Genomic DNA, 19157 nt, shown 5'->3' with positions numbered 1-19157 from the left:
ATGAGGTTTACCACCATCAGAAAAAGCCATCTGTTATTTTGAATTTCTGTCTAAATAGTGCAATTGCAGTGTGGACTAGTATTGTTTTTTGGAGTAATGGCTTTTATTCTGGAAAAATGGTGCAGTGTAGACACACCCTAAGGAGGGATATGATAGAGGTCTATAAAATCATGACTGGAGTGGAAAAAGTGAATAAGAAAAAGTTATTTACTTATTCCTACAATATAAGAATTAGGGGTTACCAAGTGAAATTAATAGACAGCAGGTTTAAAACAAACAAAAGGAAGTTTTTCTTCACTCAGTGCACATTCAACCTGTGGAACTCCTTGCCATAGGATGTGGTGAAGACTAGGACTTTAACAGGGTTCATGGAGGTTAGGTCCATCAATGGCTATTAGCCAGGATGGGTAGGAATGGTATTCCTTGCCTCTGTTTCTCTGGAGATGGATGACAGGAGGGGGATCACATGATGATTACTTGCTGTGTTCCCTCCCTCTGGGGCATCTGGCATTGGCCACTGTTGGCAGACAGGATACTGGGCTAGATGGACTTTTGGTCTGACCCAGTGTGGCCGTTCTTACGTTCTAACCCTTGCTCATGCTGGTGAGCCATTACTCACACAAGTAGTTCCACTAACTTCCATGGGGTTAGTTGTACAAGTGCTGACCAATGTGAATAAGACCCAATGAGAGTGCTTTTTAGGAGAACTGGAATAAAGTACTTCATTAGCCTGTGTGAGGCCTTTGGGAGTAGGGGCAGATCTGGTAATACCGACTGCCATTTAGGGGCTGCAAAGATAGTAAATTATCATGAAAGTGATATGCAGTTTTCAGTATAAAAGCCATCCTAAGCTGCCATTATTGTTTAAAACTTATTTGTGATACTGCGGTCACTAGAGGCCCCAGTACAGAATATGCTAGGTGCCGTACAGACCTAGAATAAGAGACCATCCCCATTCTGAAGAGCTTACAGTGGCACAAAGAGGTGAAGTGACTTGCCCAATATTGCGTTATAGGTCAGGGCCAATGTGCCCTCTAATTTTTTCCATTTGTGTGCAGAATAAGTTTTGTTATGTGCTCTGAGGCATGTGCAGATGTGCACCACCATCCTGGCTGTGGGAGGCTGTGGGTGCTCTGCTGATCAAGTGGGCTACATTGAATTTCTTCTGTGTGGCCACCCAAATGCCCAGTTTACTGGGAACACTAATCAGGGCTGAATCCATATGGCTTCCTGACACCCAGCCCTTGGGCCATACTATCATAGTAAATCTAAGAATCTCTTATCAGCGCCTTTTCTTTCTTTAACTATAAGCTGATAGTCCAGGAGTGGGGAACCTTTTTTGGATCAGGGGCCGCTGATCCACATAAAAATCAGTCGGGGCCTGCACACCCCACAAGTGAGAAGCAAAACCAAAAAACCCCTCACTGATGTGGCCCCCCAACTGAGAAGGAGAAAGACACTCCTCACATTCCCATCACATACTTGAGCCTGGGGCGGAGGGCAGGCTAATAGATTTTGTTTGCTCCAGCCCCACAGTGGGGTAGAGGGGGCTGCAGCACCAGCACGGACTCCCCAATGCTGCAGGCCCTAAGTCTCGGGGATCAGATCCAGACAAGACAGGGGCCGCATCCAGCCACTAGGCCTGAGGTTCCTCACTCATTATAGACCTTCCATACAATGTATCTTTCCAGGTGGAAGGAAATACTGCATAGCATGTGTGTTCCTGGCTCATTGGAGCATTGCTCCTGGCTGGGACACCATATGACAGTGGGGTCTGTTTACTTGATCAGTTTTCTATTAAAATTAAGTCTGAATGCACTCAGAAGAGCAATGGAATCTGAAACCTTTTGCAATGTGGATGCTCTCATGCGCAAAAGCACATTGCTTTTGCGATGCGCTTTTGAGGTGTAAACGCACTTTTGCACAAGAAGTTTTTGCGCAAGATCTCTTCCGCAAAAAGCTTCTTGCACAAAAATCCTGCAGTGTAGACAAAACCTTAGTGCATGCAGAGCAATGCATGTGCATGGTGGTTTAGAATCCCATGCCAACCATGATCCTTGACCTTAATCCTCTGCCCATTGAAGTCAATGAGTGTTTTGCCTGTGACTTCACTGGGAAAACAAAAGGACACGGAGAGGCAAGATGACAAGGGGACAGAGACTGGTCAGGTGATCAATACAGGAAGGCTTTGTAAAAGGGGTGGGGTTTAAAGAGGAATCTGAAAGATATTGTTTGGCATATATAAAGGTAATAGCATGGAAGAACACACAGATGCTGGAAGTAGGGGTGCTTCTGCACCCCCTGGCTTGAAGTAGCAATAACCCAAGTATAAGGTTTCCAGCACCATTGGAAGAAAATGAAATACAAAGAGTGAGAAGTCACAGGAAGAAGATAGGAGAGGAGGCTGGGGGAAGAATAGGAAATGAGGTTTAAACTACAGATTTGCACTAGCCAATGAAATATCTGTGCCAGCTACAAGCCCCAGCTAAATAGTGGACAATGTGTATTGAACATTATACAATTACTGTAGCAATCAGAGGTTCTACATAATAATCAAAGACACCCCGTCTTGTAGAAGGTCAGAGAGAGGCAATTGGCAGTGGGCTGGGAGTAAGGAGCCAACACAGAAAAGAGAAACATGGAGTAATATCCATGGGGTGCACTTACCCAGCACTTTCTGGTTGAGGACCTCAAAGTGTTTAACCAACATGAATGGGTTAATCCTCCTAATGCCCCTGGGAGATAGGAAAGTATTATGATCCCGATTTGCAGATGGGAAAACTGAAGCAGGGAGAGATTAAGTGACTTGCCCAGGGTGACACATAGTTCAGTGGCGGAGCCAAAGATAGAACTCAGCTGTCCTGACTCTCATCTCCACAGGTCTCATTCTCCATTGTGCCACATCATACTGCTCTTTGGTAAAATAAAAAGGGGACAGAAATGGGACACTGAGACCATCCCTTGGGCAGACACCTTCCTAGCTGGCCTAGAGGTGGTGGAAGGGCTCTGCAGGCATACCAAAGGTGGTTTAGGAGACTGGATGGGAAGGAGCCCATTTCACTATGGTTATCCTCAGTTTCTTCCCTGAAACAGAGCAGCCTCAGGCTGCTGTGGTGCCAAGCACAGTGCTTGTTTTTGAGGGGAAGAGGTGCCAGGGCTCAGGCAATTTTTTAGTCGCATAACTGATGCGGCAAGCCAAGAGAAGCCGTAGCTATGAGCTGCCAAGCCTAGAGGTGCCAAAGCTTAGCCCCGGCACAAATTAAGCACTGGCCAAGAATCTCTAGCTGCCTCAAAATATGTGGCACAATGGGGTGACTTAGAGAACTCTTTTCCCCTTCCTTGTTTTTCCCACCAAATGCTCCACTGTCATTTCATTGACCCAGTAAAAATGGTAACAGTCAGCAATTTTCATTGAGAAAGAGTGAAAGGCCAAGTTGCCTTATGTCTTCTTTAGGACTCTGTCAGGGAGCAGGGGGAAATAACATTTAGAGGAGAATGAGGAAGTAGGTGGAGAGTCTAAAGGGGACTTCCGCAGGGGTGGAGAGTTATATGGCCCGTCGTGTCTGGGCTCCAGGAATACTCTTGGCCTGAGGGTCCTGCTGCAGCAAAGTTCGGGGCTGGCTTGTCCCCTGGCAGTGAGCAATATGTGCATGAGCTGGAGGACTATGGAGGAGCAGGGGGTGGACTGGCAGCTGGAGAGAAGCGGCAGTTTCCCATTAAAGTGCTGCTTCTTTCTAGCTGCTGGCTGTTTGACCACTCCTTGCTCCTCTAGAGTCCTCCAGCTAGCACCTGTGCCTCTTGCCTGCTTCCTGCAGAGTCTGCAGGAGCGCTTTTGTTTGTATGTGCACATGTTCATAAGTCAGATGCCTGTGTTTGTGTTGGGCTATGTCTACACTGCAATGTTATTTGGGGATACCAGAGTATCCCAAAATAGCTAGCCTGCATCTTCACAGCAAACTCGTTATTTTGAAATATAAATGGCTCACTATTCCGACGTCCCTGTAAAACTCATTCCATGAGGAGTAAGGGACATTTTGGAATAGCGGGTTATTTCGAAATTACGAAATAAGCTATTTCAAAAGAAGATCAAAAGAAGATGAGCAATTTGCGCAGCTCAAATTGCGTATTTTATTTCAAGCTACGGTGAAGTATAGGCACACCCTTGGGCTGTGTCTAGACTGCATCCCTTTTTCGTAAAAGGGATGCAAATTAGACATATCGCAATTGCAAATGAAGCGGGGATTTAAATCTCCCCTGCTTCATTAGCATAAAAAAGGCTGCCGCTTTTTTCTGGCTCGGAGCTTTGCCAGAAAAAAGCGCCAGTCTAGACGCGGATCTTTCGGAAAATAAAGCCTCATTTTAAGAGGAATAAGGGATCTTTTGGGAAAGGCTTTATTTTCCGAAAGATCCGCATCTAGACTGGCGCTTTTTTCCGGCAAAGCTCCAAGCCAGAAAAAAGCGGCAGTCATTTTTATGCTAATGAAGCGAGGGAGATTTCAATCCCCGCTTCATTTGCAATTGCGATATGTCTAATTTGCATCCCTTTTACGAAAAAGGGATGTAGTCTAGACACAGCCTTGGTGTTTTGATGCAGAGTAAATGATTTTAATTGGGCAATCTCTGAGGCCTAGTACCTGTGTATATGAATTTAGGATCAAGCCCACATGTTTTAGATCAGGCACGAGTCCTATATTTATAAACGTTATTTTCCTCTCACTAGACCCAAGAACAAAAAATTGGACAATGACAATATTTTTGAAAAGTACCTTGTGTAAGTCATCAATCCCAAAGTGCATCACAAACATGCTTTGTGGAAGCATGGTAGAGAGAACAGGAATTTACTGAGCACTGAGATAATCCTAGAAGTTGTCCCTCCATTTTCAGGGCTGACTTATGTTATCAGTTTTGCCAGTCCCAAGCATTCTGAAATCAACAGCGCTCCTCCTCTCCCAGGGAGGCATGGGCAACAGCATGGGATCCTTTCTATGTACAGAAGTGGCAGCACAGGAAGACTTTCCCTCAGGCATAGTAAAGGCAGGGCTCCCCTCTATCTCCTGGAGGGGTAGGGGTGACAACAAGAGACTCCACCTCTTGCTGCATCATTTTATAGGGTATTTGTTTAAATGGATCAGCCAGGCCTATTGCACTCTTCTCTTCTGGCTGTGCAGAGTTCTCTTCTGGAGCGGTGACAGTGGGGAACCTTAGAGCAGTAGTTCTGGGAGTTAACACCCCATTGAGATGCATGGGACAGCTCATACCTCTGACCTATCATTTCAGGCTTTCTGATCAGACTCAGTCAGATATTGATGTGCTGGTTATACTGCGCGCACACTGTGAAGCTTTAAAGTGATAGCTGAGATTCTGATTTAACCACACGACTCCAGAGGCCTTAGGCACTACCTACCATGCCTATGCCTTAAACTAGCCCTACTTAACTGGTGCAAGGCAATAGAGGGTCACAAGGCCCTGCATCTCATACCTTTAATTCAAAGGGTAGTTTAATTCAGTCCTAAAGGTCAGGTAACTAATCCCCTCTAGAATTTCTAGCATGAATGTCTAAATCTTGTCTACGTTCAAAGAGGTTGAATTGAGTAAGGTGTTCAGGAGTCCAGAGTGACGACTGTTGGAGCAGTATTATTGCAGCTAGCCTCCTTGGTATCTAGATTTTGCATCTCTCTGGTGGACTACATGTGCCTTTTGTTTTTATGATTCAGCCGTTGTTTTTATTCCCCCATCAGAATCATTTAACCTGCTCTATATTTTTATTAGGCCTTTACAAGTGACTAGCACTCAGGGGTTTACAGTAGACAAGGGAAAGCAGTTGGTATTTAGTGGGCACCTGCTCTGTCGCCCTCACAAAACACTTAAAATGGTTTTGGTTTGTTAGTATTTTTTAGTAAAATATAGTACCTGTAGCTTGAACAATGGGCTGTGACAGGGTGTGCACATAATGCGCTTCTTGTGCCTAGTGCGACTACCACTCTATGCCAAGGTGAATGTTTACCTGCCAGACTGAAGGCAGAGTATTGCTAAAGGACCTAGAAGGCCTAATAATGCCATTATAACACATGCTTGAAAAATGCTACTGATACACCTAATAAAATAAAGTTTGTTTCATTACTTAGACACCAAAAGAGGCCTAGGGAAAATATTATTTAAAATTTCCTTAAAAGAAAATCGGAATGTTGCCAATAAACGATGCAGCACTTTGCAGGCATTCTGCCTGTCATCTGATGCTGCTGCAGGAACAGTAGATGGTGCTGTGGGAGTGCTACTACTCTAAGGAGAGTCAAGGGAGTCATTGTTTGATTGTTTGCTAGGATAGTGATCCTGGCAGCTGGGCTGTTTCTCCTTTCCTCTCTCCCCTTCAGAGAAGTGGATATGGTAACAAATGAAGGCTTCGTTTCCATGCTTTGAGGCAGATGTGCTATTTCTGGGCTGCTCCAGCTCTAAAGCTAAAAGCAAGCATACAGCTGTGTTTCTAGACAGATCCCCTATCTAGTTCTGTTTCAGTCTGGTCTCAGTGGTTTCTACATTGCACTTGTTCTTACTGCTTGCCTGTGGATGAAGAAGAGCAACATTTTCAGAACAGCAAATGAGCAAAGGTGTATTGGGCTAGCCCTTGCACAAGGGAACTTTGTGCAGTTTGCATGTCTTACTTTAAGGGTTTTTGTCCACCCTGTGTGTCCTCAGCGAAGGAAATAACACATTTAATTTGCACTCATTTCCTAGTTTCTGAAACTGAACTGCATTTCTCATCTAATTATCCCTCCTTATCCAAACAAGTATAATGGCTCTGAAACATTTCCCTGTCTTATTTTGACACACCCTACATCTGGGTTTGGTACAATTGTGGGAGACTTTAAACACTACTTGTAGCATGAAAGAAAGAAGGGTGATACTTAGTAGATTTTTGACTTCACTTTTAAGGGGGGAAAAAAATCACAGCCATCAAATCCATTGCAGGCAATTGAGAATGCTGTTAGACTTAACTCTCTTTTGAGTGAACAAACACTTAAAGATCTATTTATACCTGCCCTTAAGCAGACGTACTGTAGGTGGAAATGCTATAATTATTTCCTTGTACTGTTTTCCACTGTCCTACAAAGGTCTCCTGGTAGCATTTTGTTAAAGAGCTATTCCCAGATGTAGGAAAAGTTAAAACAAACCCAAGCTAAACTCATTTGACGAATACCCAGTTTGCCCGCTGTAATAAAGGTAAGACACACAGGAGTGCTGCTAAGAGATAGGTCTGGGTATTGTCCAGCCCTGGTCACTTGAAATGGTTCAGGATTACAAACTGTTCACATGGCAGAGATCAGTATCAAGTATCTCCGTTAGCTACTGATACAACAGCATTCCCTTTTTCATCAGTGAATATTTTCATGTTAATTTTGTTTGTAGCACCTCTTGTTTAGTCAGCTTCCCACTTCTCTTCTTATCCCTAGACTCCTGGCTTATATCTCCAAGCTGAGGATAGACTCCACCCGCCACCATGTTAAACAAATAAGATCACAAAAGCTGAAAATAACTTTTACTGTCTGCACATTACAACACAGAAAAGTCTCGTCACCAGATAGGAACTACAGCTGCCTCCCAGGCAGCTTATGTATGAGAATTACACACATTCCGGTGCTCCCAGTATTATGGTCACAGGTCATCATGATGAATATCACTTCACAAGTGTCATGGAACTGATCTCATTGTCATAAATACAGTAGATTATAGGCCTAGTAGGAGGAGATAATGAACAAAAGAGGAAGAAGCTTCTGTTAACACATGGAAGTGGACCAGAATATACTTTGGGGAGTAATTTTTAATTTTCTAGAGTGGTATTTTTTTAAGGTGCCCAGCAGGTTTGTTAGTTTTGTTTTGTTTATTTGTTTGTTTGTTTGTTTGATGCTACTGTGTATTACAATGAACTGGCTAGTGATTATGTTTACACTGCCCTCAACTGTGTGGAGTCCAAACTGCTCAACTGTGTGACATAAGACATATACAACCAAAGAAAATTTTCCTTTAGTTCAAATGACAAGAGCCTTTGCTTTTGGAGAACAACAATCTGTGTTTTATCACTGATATTGCTATAAAATTCTCTCTGGTGTGATGCACAGAGCAGTGGCAACTGTGATTTACTAAAAAAAGGTAGCAATTTAGGGACGTTTTAGTCAAGTATATTTTGGAAGATTTGCCAGATGCCTGGCAACAGTTTATTAAACTCTTGTATTTTTCAAAGCCAGCCATGTTGTCATTTTCAGACACTCACTTAGCAGTGACATTGCTCAGTAAGGCTGTCTCTTTATGTTTGCCTTGCTTCTATTTATTTCTAGCTGCAGATACAGGTGGCATGGTTTCTTTTGTTTCATTTAAAGATTCCTTGATCTAAATTTTAAAAAATTTGTCTTTGCAGAAACCAAAGGCAGTCAGAAGTGTGTTTGCCATTTTCCCATTTCTAAAGGAGATAAGCTTTCAGTTCACTCAGGTAAAGGTGACACATTAGCAGAACACCAGCTCTAGACATGGGGCGACTTGGCTAAAGTACCGCTGATCAACAAATTACAAGGTAATAATAAACACCTTAAAACATCTAGATTATCAAATGTAAATTTAAACCAAAGACCAATGGAAAATTATGCCCCAGCCACCACCAGCTCACAGTTTACACAGCTGAGGGGAGGTACTGAATACTCAGCACCAGCTTCTGAGTTCTGTGTCAGGTCTGCCTCAATTGTTCACACACTTTTGAGCACATCGCATACAGACAGTTTTTTTCAAAACTGGTAATTGATTTGGCTGCCTCATGTAATTAATGCTTGAGTGTCCAACCTGAGACACATTGGATCTGACTTTTTTAGACTGATTGCAGTATACAATAGCCAGGACACATCTGTGCTGTGTCACTTCTCTACATTGCAGGGGAGTGTGATTTTTTTTTTGAGTTCACGGAAAGTATTTTGCCTCCTCCTGGTTAGAAAGATTATTCCTTGACCTAGCTGGTGCCAGGTACATTTTTCAGACTGTACTACTGGACGGCACTACTGAAAGGATTCAATGCTTGTAAAGCTGCAGATGTTTGCCCCTGACAATCCTTAAGTTGGTCTTAAATTACAGCAAGGGAGATTTAGATTGGACATGAGGAAAAACCTCCTAAGGGGGTGTGTCTACACTGCACCCTTAGCTCAAAATAAGCTATGCAATTTAAGCTACGCAAATTGCATAGCTTATTTCAAGTTAATTTCAAAATAGCTTATTTTGTAATTTGGCACTGTCTACACAGCACCAAATTTCAAAATAAGCCGCTATTCCAAAATGTCCCTTTAAATCTCGAGGAATGAGGTTTACAGGGATGTCAGAATATCGATCCCGTTATATTTCGAAATAAGGGCTTATTTCAAAGACACGGAATAGCTATTTCGGGATACCTGAAGTATCCTGAAATAGTGCCGCAGTGTAGACGTATTCTGTCAGGCCACATCTTCACTTGCCGCATTGCTGGCATTTGATTTAGTGGGTCTATTTAAGACCCAATAAATTGAACACTGAGGGTGGCTCCAGTTGCAAGGAGTAAGCGAAGCTGATGGGAGTAAATGCTCCCATCAGCCTCCCTCTGTGAAGACAGCACTAAGCTGGGCTTAAGGTAAAATGACTCCAGCTACATATTTTACGTAGCTGGAGTTGCGTATTTTAACCCAACAGTCCAGATCTAATGTAGACCTGACCTCATGGTGGCTAAGCATGGGAATAAATTGCCTAGGGAGGTTGTGGAATCTCCATCATTGGAGATTTTTAACAGAAAATTAGACAAACACATGTAATAGGTGGTCTAGACAATAGTCCTGCTATTAGAATAGCAGACTGGAGTAGATGTCCTTTCAAGGTCCCTTCCAGTCCTATGCTTCTATTGTGTGACAGATTAGAGCAGGTTTAGTAATCTGACATGCTGAATCCTGGTTCCATCCCTAAAGGTTACGCTCAATCCAGAATCATCGAGTTTTCCATTTTTATTTGTTGTAGGTTCACACTAGGACATGACTTTTCAGTTGACTGTGTGACTTCTGCCAATGTGTATTTTCCAGTAGGATTAGAAAGCCTTAGAAAGGGATTCTGTTCAAACCTTTTTGTCTGTGTCATTGCCTTTAGACAGGCTAGCTATATGTTGGGGCACATGCCACAAGGCATAACTGAAGTTGTTCCACTCATTTCATTCTGGTAGTACAGCTGCAAAAAAGCCTAACAACCTCTTTAGTCCTAACTAAGGCTACATCTAGACTGATAGCCTCTTTCGAAAAAGAGCGTCTAGACAACAACCAGTACTTTCGAAAAAGCAAGCTGCTTTTTCGAAAGAGAGCACTCAGGCAGTCTGGATGCTCTCTTTCAAAAAAGCACAGTTTGCATTACATAGCGCCTTTTTGCGAAAGCACACTTTCAAAAAAAGGCATTCTTCCTCGTAAAACGAGGTTTACTGCGGTCGAAAAAACTACTGCGTTCTTTCGATTTACTTTTGAAAGAACGCGGCTGCAGTCTAGATGCAGGTGAAAGGTGTGGGGGGAGAGGTTTTTCTCGAAAAAACACTGTAGTCTAGACACACCCTAAGAAACATTACTACTACTGTTTCCATTGTTTCTGCAGCACTCATTTTAAATGCATTCCTTCATCTGAATTGTGCTGCCTTTCCCTCTGTTTGCTGTGGAGGACATTGATTGGGAAAACATTCTGTCCTGGAACTTAATATAACTGGATTCTGCACCTGCTCTGAGATCCTTCTGCAATGAGGCCCTGCCCTTTTTTGCTCTGGATGGTCCCTTGTATATTTGAAGAATTTCTTTCTCAGGGTTGGTTTTCACTGCAAAATTAACTGAAGTTCTTACTGGAGACCCAGCCACCCACAAAAGCTTCTCATTGGTGTATGGTGGTGTGGCTACTCCATTTGGTTGGCCCATCAGTGGGCATAGGTTGAAGCTTGAGTAATACTTGACCTCCACTGTCTCTCTACAATTCCCCCAGCCCTACTTTCCTTCTTCGAAAGAATAAGGGTACGTCTAAACTACATGGCTCTGTCGACGGAGCCATGTAGATTTGTTTGTTCGGCAAAGGGAAATGAAGCCATTTAAATTTAAATGGCTGCTCCGCTCTGCTGATCAGCTGTTTGTTGGCAGATCGGGGCAGTCTGGACGCTCCGCGGCCGACATGAAAGCCCTTTATCGACCTCCCCGGTAAACCTCATCCTACGAGGCATAATGGAAGGTCAATAAAGGGCTTTCAGGTTGGTGCGGGAGCATCCAGACTAGAGCGCTGAGCTGACAAACAGCTGATCAGCTGTTTGTCGGCTCAGCGCGGCAGCCATTTAAATTTAAACGAAGCCGCGATTATTTAAATCGCGGCTTCATTTCCCTTTGCCGATCAGCCTAATCTACATGGCTCCATCGATGGAGCCATGTAGTTTAGCCACACCCTAAGAGAAAATAAAACTTCCCCTTGTCATGTATGGGTGATGTAATGATTAGCATAGGTAAGAACATTGAAGGGTTGGGGTAGAGGCATGCAGAGGGACTTGTAAGCAAATCACAGAATCATATAAGACTAGCAGATGAACCCGGTTTTAAAAGAAAATGTACATGCTTTATTTAAATGATTGTATAGGGTAGGGGGTTGGGAGGTGGGAGGGCTCAGAGCAGGCGGTTAGGTGTGGGGTGGGAGCACTCAGGGCAAGGGGTGGGGATGCAGGAGTCAGAGCAAGGGGCTAGGAGGTATGTAGGGTTGCCAGATGGTTTCAACAAAAATACCGGACACACTTGACATTACATCACAATCGACATTACATCTTATTTAGAAAATACCGGACAATTCTATTTTCTCATTTATATTTTCTCAATTTGTTTCCCGAACAGAAAGCTCAAATACTGGACTGTCTGGTTCAAAACTGGACGTCTGGCAACCCTAGAGGTATGGGGTGCTCAGGATGGGGTGGAGAGTACAAGATTCAGGGCAGGCTGTTGGTTGTGGGGGGGGGGGGACTCAGGTCAGAGGGTGGGGATGTAGGAGTTAGGGCAGGGGCCTGAGAAGTGGGGGGGGGGGGGCTCAAGGAAGGGGGTGAGAGTGAAGGAGTTAGAACAGAGGTTGGGGGGATTCAGGGCAGGAAAATAATTTTTCTCCCTCTTTCTTGTAACACCATTTTAGGTACTTGAAAGCTGGTATCACGTTCCCCTCAATCTTCTCTTTTCCAGACTAAACAAACCCAGTTATTTCAATTTTCCCCCATATATAATGTTTTCTGAACCTTTAATCAGTTTTGTTGCTCTTCTCTGAACCTTCTCCAATTTTTCCACATCTTTCCTGAAATGTGGGGTCCAGAATTGGACACAGTACTCTAGCTGAGGCCTAATCAGCGCAGAGTAGAACAAAATAATTACTTCTTATGTCTTGCTTATTGTTACTACATCCCAGAATGATGTTTGCTTTTTTTGGAACAGTGTCATTCTGTTGACTCATATTTAGCTCCACTGTGACCTCTAGATCCCTTTCTGCAGTACTCCTTCCTAAACGGTCACTTCCCATTTTATATGTGTGCAACTGATTGTTCCTCCCTAAATGAAGTACTTTGCATTTGTCCTTATTAAACTTCAATCTATTTACCTCAGACCATTTCTCCAATTTGTCCAGATCATTTTGAATTATAATCCTATCTTCCAGAGCACTTGCAACACCTCCCAGCTAGGTATCATTCCCAAACTTTAAAGGCATATCCTCTGTGACATTATCTAAATCAGAACCATTCCCAAAACTGATCCCTGTGAAACTCCACTTGTTATGCCCTTCTAGCATGACTGTGAACCACTGATAATTACTCTCTGGGAACAGTTATCCAACAGTTAAACAAACGGTACTACACAGACTAAAACAGGGTCTTGAATCTTCCTTTAGTGTTATGCAGTGAAGCTGAAAATAGACCTCTTATTATAATACAAGTGTGATCTCTGTCAAATGCAGCCTGTGTTGGAAATGTGTCCTTTTTTTTTTACTGGTGTGAAAAGCATGCTTTTGACAGTCCTTTTCTCTATGCATGTGGTACTTTCCAAACCAAAACCCTTTCCACTGGTCAAGGGTCTGCAAAATGACATCATCCCTCCTGTCTGAATTCTGGGATGAAATAGTTCATTGAAATGGAGTCATGCAAGCAAAAAGTTTGGGGCCCTCTGTTCTAGGCCTATATTCATCAATCTAGGCCTATATTAATCAATCTTAAAATCACACAAATTAAAACTTAACTGAATTGTCAGTAAGTTTCAGGGGGTAGCCGAGTTAGTCTGTTACAGAAAAAAAAATGAATGGTCTGGTAGCACTTTATAGACTAATAAAACATGTGGGACACTACCAACTTAACAGCCATTGAAGGTGCAAACAGCTCTTTGTGTATACTCCCATACCAGGAAGGATACTATCTATTAACTTAGATTCTTATCTGCTTATTTTAACTACCCAGTCTTCAGATACTTACTGATTCCCTCTGCTCTCTGACTCCCACCCTGCTTCCTTTTTCTTCCCTCCCCCTTCTCCTTCCCCTCTCCTATTTATTTTGGGTGTGCACCCCCTAAATTCATAACTCTGGTCATCTGAAGAAGTGGGCTGTGCCCACGAAAACTCATGATACCATCTACATGTTTTGTTAGTCTATAAAGTGCTACCAGACCATTTGTTGTTGAATTGTCAGTGTTGAACCAATGCTTCTCAAATGGAAAAGGAATTCAAACTAACAGGCAAGTGAGGCGTGAGCAAACAGAGAGGCCTCCTCACATTTCATTGCAAAAATGTCCTGATGTAATGTAAAACACACATGCAAAAATTTTCACACGTATTATGCCTCCAAATACAGGGTTATGATGTGAGGCCATTTTAAAGCAAAAAGGATATTTCCAGTTAAAACATTTGGAAACATATTTGCATTTCCACATGCTTTGGAATGGAACAAACCCATTGTGAGAAAATTTCATTAATTAAAAAGCAACCAAAATGAAATCATGAGAATTTATAGTGAAAAGAATATGTTCACATTCATGAAGTCTTTCTTAGGAGAGGGTTAGGAGTCCAGAGAAAGGAGATGAGTTTAAAAGTTAGCAGTATGAAAGGGAATTGTCACGGTCACGGGAATTGTATTTGCAAGATCACAGGTAAATGAACCAATAAGTTTGCAGTAGAAAACTGATCAAGATAATGCAGAAGGAAATCCAATTGTGACAACAGGTGGATTTGTAGATTCTAGCCCCAAGAAATGGAAGTAGGATGATGGTGAAAGTAAATAGATTTGTTTATTTGGAGTGCGAGTAGCTAAATCAAGAGCTTTCATCTCTCAATGTGAGCCTCAAAAAAGTTCAAAGTTGGTGGAGTTTAAAATGCTCCACCATTCACCCTAATTGGAGGGTGAATCAGTGCTCAATTGTGTTCATCCAATTTTGTATTCAGTTTTCTATGCGTTGGTGACAAAGCAGTTGAGATAATATGGTCATATGGCAGAATCATCTTATTGACAAAAGCTGAGATACATTAGCTAAGATAAAATTATGTGGTTCTTTCTCCTAATGCTCCAATGAATAAGCTAATCATAGAAAGAAAGAAAGAAAGAAAGAAAGAAAGAAAGAAAGAAAGAAAGAAAGAAAGAAAGAAAGAAAGAAAGAAAGAAAGAAAGAAAGAAAGAAAGAAAGAAAGCTAGCTAGCTCTCTGGCATCATATAATAAAGTGTGTTTGTCTTCCTCTGAAGTATATGGTTATAGCTACTATTAGATAGAGAATATTGGACCAAACTGGTCATTAGTCTGTTAACAATATAACAGTTGCTACTGGGTTCAGAATCAAATCTGTAATATTGGTTGGTCATAAAAAATGTACAGTATACTAGTTTCTACATGCTTGTCAATTCAAGAGAAAAGAATGTGCTGGCTTGTTTGTACTGCTCCTCATGGGGGCAGTGATCTCAGCTCTGTGCCTTCGCAGGGGGACACCAGAGAGCTGTCCCAGCAGGACAGGGTAGTGAGAAACAGGGTAGTGACTTTGAGCCCCTCGAAAGGGCGGGGCCAAAGGTTGAAGGGTAGGATAGGGGCTAACCCCAAGACCAGCCCTTCAGCGTTGCCTGGTCCACACTATTTAGGGCTCCAGTAGCGATTTGAAGAGCCCATGGCTCTGGCCATTGCTGAGGCCATGGTAGTGGTGGCGGTGACTGGGATCCCTGGGCCTTTTAAATCAACGGGCGCCAGGATAGCTGCCCCTTTCCCTCCCTCCCTCCCTTCTCCTTCATTCTTTTCTCGTCGGTGGCCCTTTCCACCGGGTAGATTCAGACTTGCTCAACTAATTATCATAGGCGCTGTTATTTTTGGAGCAGGAGGATCTGTGATCTATCCTCACTGGCCATAATGTACAAAATCGCAGCCATAAAATCCTGGAAGACCTAGACCAGTGGCAATAGATTTGACATGATGTCTTTCCATTATAGGAGGGTTAGATGGATCATTTGTCTGGTCTGGTAAGGTAAATACGATGTGTGACAGGGTGAGGTCACAGATGACCACTTGGGGCAGTGGTCTCCAACCTTTCGGGGCTGCCGGGCGCCCGGGGGCAGGGCGGCTCACGCGCTGCACATCCGGGGGCAGGGCCACGTATGCGCCGTGCGCCCGGGGCTGGCACCGTACATGTGCCGCGCGTCCAGGGCAGGGGCTGTCCACGCGCTCTGCACCCGGGTACGACACCGCGCATGTGTCGCACGCCGGGGGCGGGGCCGGCCCAGATGATTCAGCGGGCACACGTAAATGCCCCGGTGGGCGCCATCGCACCCACGGGCACTGCGTTGGGGACCACTGGGGTGCTGACGGTAACTGCCACTCGCCTTCCTGCCCTGTGAGGTTTCTCACTACCCTGTCCTGCTGGGACAGCTCTCTGGTGTCCCCTTGCGAAGGCACAGAGCTGAGATCACTGCCCCCATGAGGAGCAGTACAGACACTGAAACTCTTCAGGTCCAAGAAAAATGCAGTTTGGGGCCCAGCTTCTTGGCACACCACTCCCCAAATGGGATCAGAACCCCAAATAAATTATTTAGGCAGGCCCCATTTAACAATGAAAGGAGAATGTACACACTGATTGCCCCCGGGTAACAATTATTTATACGGGGCTTGATTGTAAATAAAAGTGGTTGTATTAAGTACAAGCAGTAGGATTTAAGTGGTAATAAGTGAGAACAGGCAAAGCAAAGTAGATTACACATTTAAAATAACAGAAAATGCTTAGTTAAGTATAACACTAAAACCTCAGTATAAACTTATTACAAAAATTGTTCTTATTCCATCTAAGCCTTCAAACCAGGGAAGTACCCTCTCCCTAGGTCAGTGGTCTCCAACATTTTTAAGCATGAAATCACTTTTTGAATTTAAATGCAATCCAAGATCTACCTCACATCCAAATACCCTTGCCCTGCCTTCTTTGTGCCCCTTCTCTGAGGCCCCACCCCTGATCATGTAACCACCACCAAGGCGGATTTGAACCTGGAACCTTACTATAGCGGCCTCTACCCTCTTAGCTAAAAGCCAGCTGGCTGGCATCTAGCCCATGCTGTAGAGGTCTCTTGATCTTAACTGTTACAGTGGTCTAGGTGCCACTTTCATTACTCAGTAACCACACTAGGGCTATGTCTATACTGGCGGGTTGTTGTGCCAGAAGTATGCAAATGAAGTTAAGCGTGGAATATTGCTGAGCCTCATTTGCATATCTAATGAGCCGCCATTTTTGCGGAAGAGACTGAATATTTTCAGGAATAAGGGCATTGCGCAAGAGGGTTTTTCTTGCGCAAGAAGGGGCAGTGTAGATGCTCCTGCTGACGCAAGAGCCTCTTCTGCAAAAATGGTGGCTCATTAGATATGCAAATGATGCTTAGCCTCATTTGCATACTTCTGGTGCAACAACCCACCAGTGTAGACATAGCCTAGGTGTGTGGGTTACACTCACTCCATCCTCCCTCTGGAAATAGCGTGCCCGCTAAAAAGAAGGAATTAAGGGATTGGAGAAGAAGGTTACTGTGCTTGGGGGTTGTTGTTATAAGGTGATGATTTACACTGAGGCCTGGTCTATACACAAAATGCGTAGCTGGAGTCTGCTTACCTTAAGCCAAGCTGTGGCAGCAGCCACATAGTGGGAGGCTGATGGGACCACATGATCCCCATCGGTTTCCTTCACTCCTTGCCGAAGGAGGAGTATGGGACACTGGCAGGGGCTGCCCTCAGGTTCGATTTAGGGGTCTATACTAGACCTGCTAAATTGAATGCTAGAAGATTGACCTTTGGAGCGTTCATCTTCTCGTAAGCATAGGCATGCTGAGTCATCAGTGACAGATTTAGTCCTCTAGTGATTCCATATAGGGAAACTGGACTGTGTTAGAACCTGCTTTCCACCTCTCAGGAAGAAACATGGGGCCTGAGTCTTTGCTCCATTATACCAGTTTTATATCTGTATAATGCCATCATTTTTACAAATAGCTGATTTGTGGCTGGATCTAAAGCCTTCTGAAGTCAATGGAAATTCCCATTCATTTCCTGGGCCTTTGGATCACATCGTTAGAGAATTAGGACCAAATCCTCGGCTGTTGTAAACCAGTGTAGCTCCATTGAGTTCAGCTAGCTCTTTATGTCTGCAGTGTTTTTTTCAGGCACCTGGAATATCTTTAACTTTCACTCATTCTCTCCTGCAATCTGTTTTATCCACACACCCCTCTAATACATGTACATTTTAACTGGCATGGTGTCAAATTTCTCCTCAAATGCACTTTTTTTTAAAAGCAGAGATTCTAGTGAGTCTTTCCTCAAGCTTCTATCCTCTTTGGAGGTAGAAAAGTTTGGTGGGTTCACAGCAGAGGAGCAGAATGCTGCCTACAAAGGAGTTGTAAGTGACATTCGGTCTTGGAGGAATCATCCTTTGAAATGTAGTGCCTTAGGTTCAAATCTCCCTTAATTTGGATAGAGACTTCCCCTGTGTGAGGCAGCTTTAAAACCTGTTCCTCTTATGAAAACAATTTTCATGCTGTGTCCTTTAACAAGACATTGACATTCAAACTCGCTCTACTTTGAAGTCACCATCATTCAGATTGTCACAGCTTGACAGCCCAGCAGGTTACTGGAGGTTTCTTGAATTAATGCTCTAAGATTCAGTATTAATGAATGTAACTATCAGCTGTACTGACTATGTCTACTCTGCATGGCATCTATTACCGACTAACGAAGCTCCCAAATTCCTGTCCCAGAACACACACTGGGATGTATGCAAAACTCTGTGATTATTAATGACCTGAATTACAATAGCATTGAGGCGCCCCAGTCATAGATCAGGATACTGGGCTGTGCTAGGTGTTATAAAAACATAGAACCATAGGATGGTATTTAGTGCAGAGATCTTACAATCCAAGTAAGGACTGAAAGTATAGGGGTTGTTCTAAAATCTTGATCAGGAATGTGATGAGATCGTCTCCTCCTTACACACAACCAAGCAATTAGCTTTATATTCTTTTTAAACATGACATAGTCAGACCATGTTCACCTTGCTTTCTCCTTAAAGACCAGAGAACAAGGAGGGGCTGATCCTCTTCCAAGTATCTTGATGGGAACATTGCTCTTGACTTCAACGGAAACAAATTCAGATTCACCGTTTACAGGATTAGATAGTAAGCAACTATGGAAGACATTTATTCAAATTATTTAATACTCTTCAGTTGTTTTATTTTTCTGAAATAAAAGGAGGTTCTGCTTTTAAAAAAAGCCTTTACAATGGAAGGAATATCATATTTTGTCTGTTTGTTCTAGGTTTCTCATGGAGGATTCAAAAGTGTAGACTGAAAGCTCACTGATTTTAAATGAAGAGACTAGGATGTTAAAACATTAACAAAAGAGCGCCATTCTCTTCTGTTTGTCAGACCTTTGTGGTAAACAGCGGTTTAAAAACAAACAAAAACCAAAGAGTTAAAGTTGTCTGAATGAAAATCACTTTTTCTCTAAGGCTACGTCTACACTGCAGGCTTCTTGCTCAAGAGCGCATCCACACTACAAAAGCGCATTGGAAAAGCGATGTGCTTTTGCACAAGAGAGTGTCCAGACTGCATGGATGTGCTCTTGAAAAAAAGCTCTGATTGCTAT

General features: G+C 43.3%; 1 protein-coding gene across 3 annotated transcripts in view; it reads left to right on the top strand.

The window, feature by feature from the left end:
* The window catches only part of LOC142819121 (uncharacterized), a 58758-nt gene that overhangs the window by 21903 nt on the left and 17698 nt on the right, over nucleotides 1–19157 (top strand). The window contains exon 2 of one of the 3 annotated variants that reach the window (XR_012896871.1): nucleotides 8411–8563. The exons of 1 other annotated variant lie outside the window; for it this stretch is intronic. The gene's annotated coding sequence lies outside the window, so the exon portion shown is untranslated. Of the gene's footprint in view, nucleotides 1–4523; nucleotides 8564–19157 lie in introns of those variants that run through there. One more of the 3 variants, XR_012896870.1, reaches the window with a different exon arrangement.

Source organism: Pelodiscus sinensis, chromosome 20, assembly GCF_049634645.1.
Source record: "Pelodiscus sinensis isolate JC-2024 chromosome 20, ASM4963464v1, whole genome shotgun sequence".
Classification (NCBI taxonomy): Eukaryota; Metazoa; Chordata; order Testudines; family Trionychidae; genus Pelodiscus; species Pelodiscus sinensis.
Note: the sequence above shows the minus strand (reverse complement) of the source record. Positions and strands in the feature narration are given on the sequence as shown.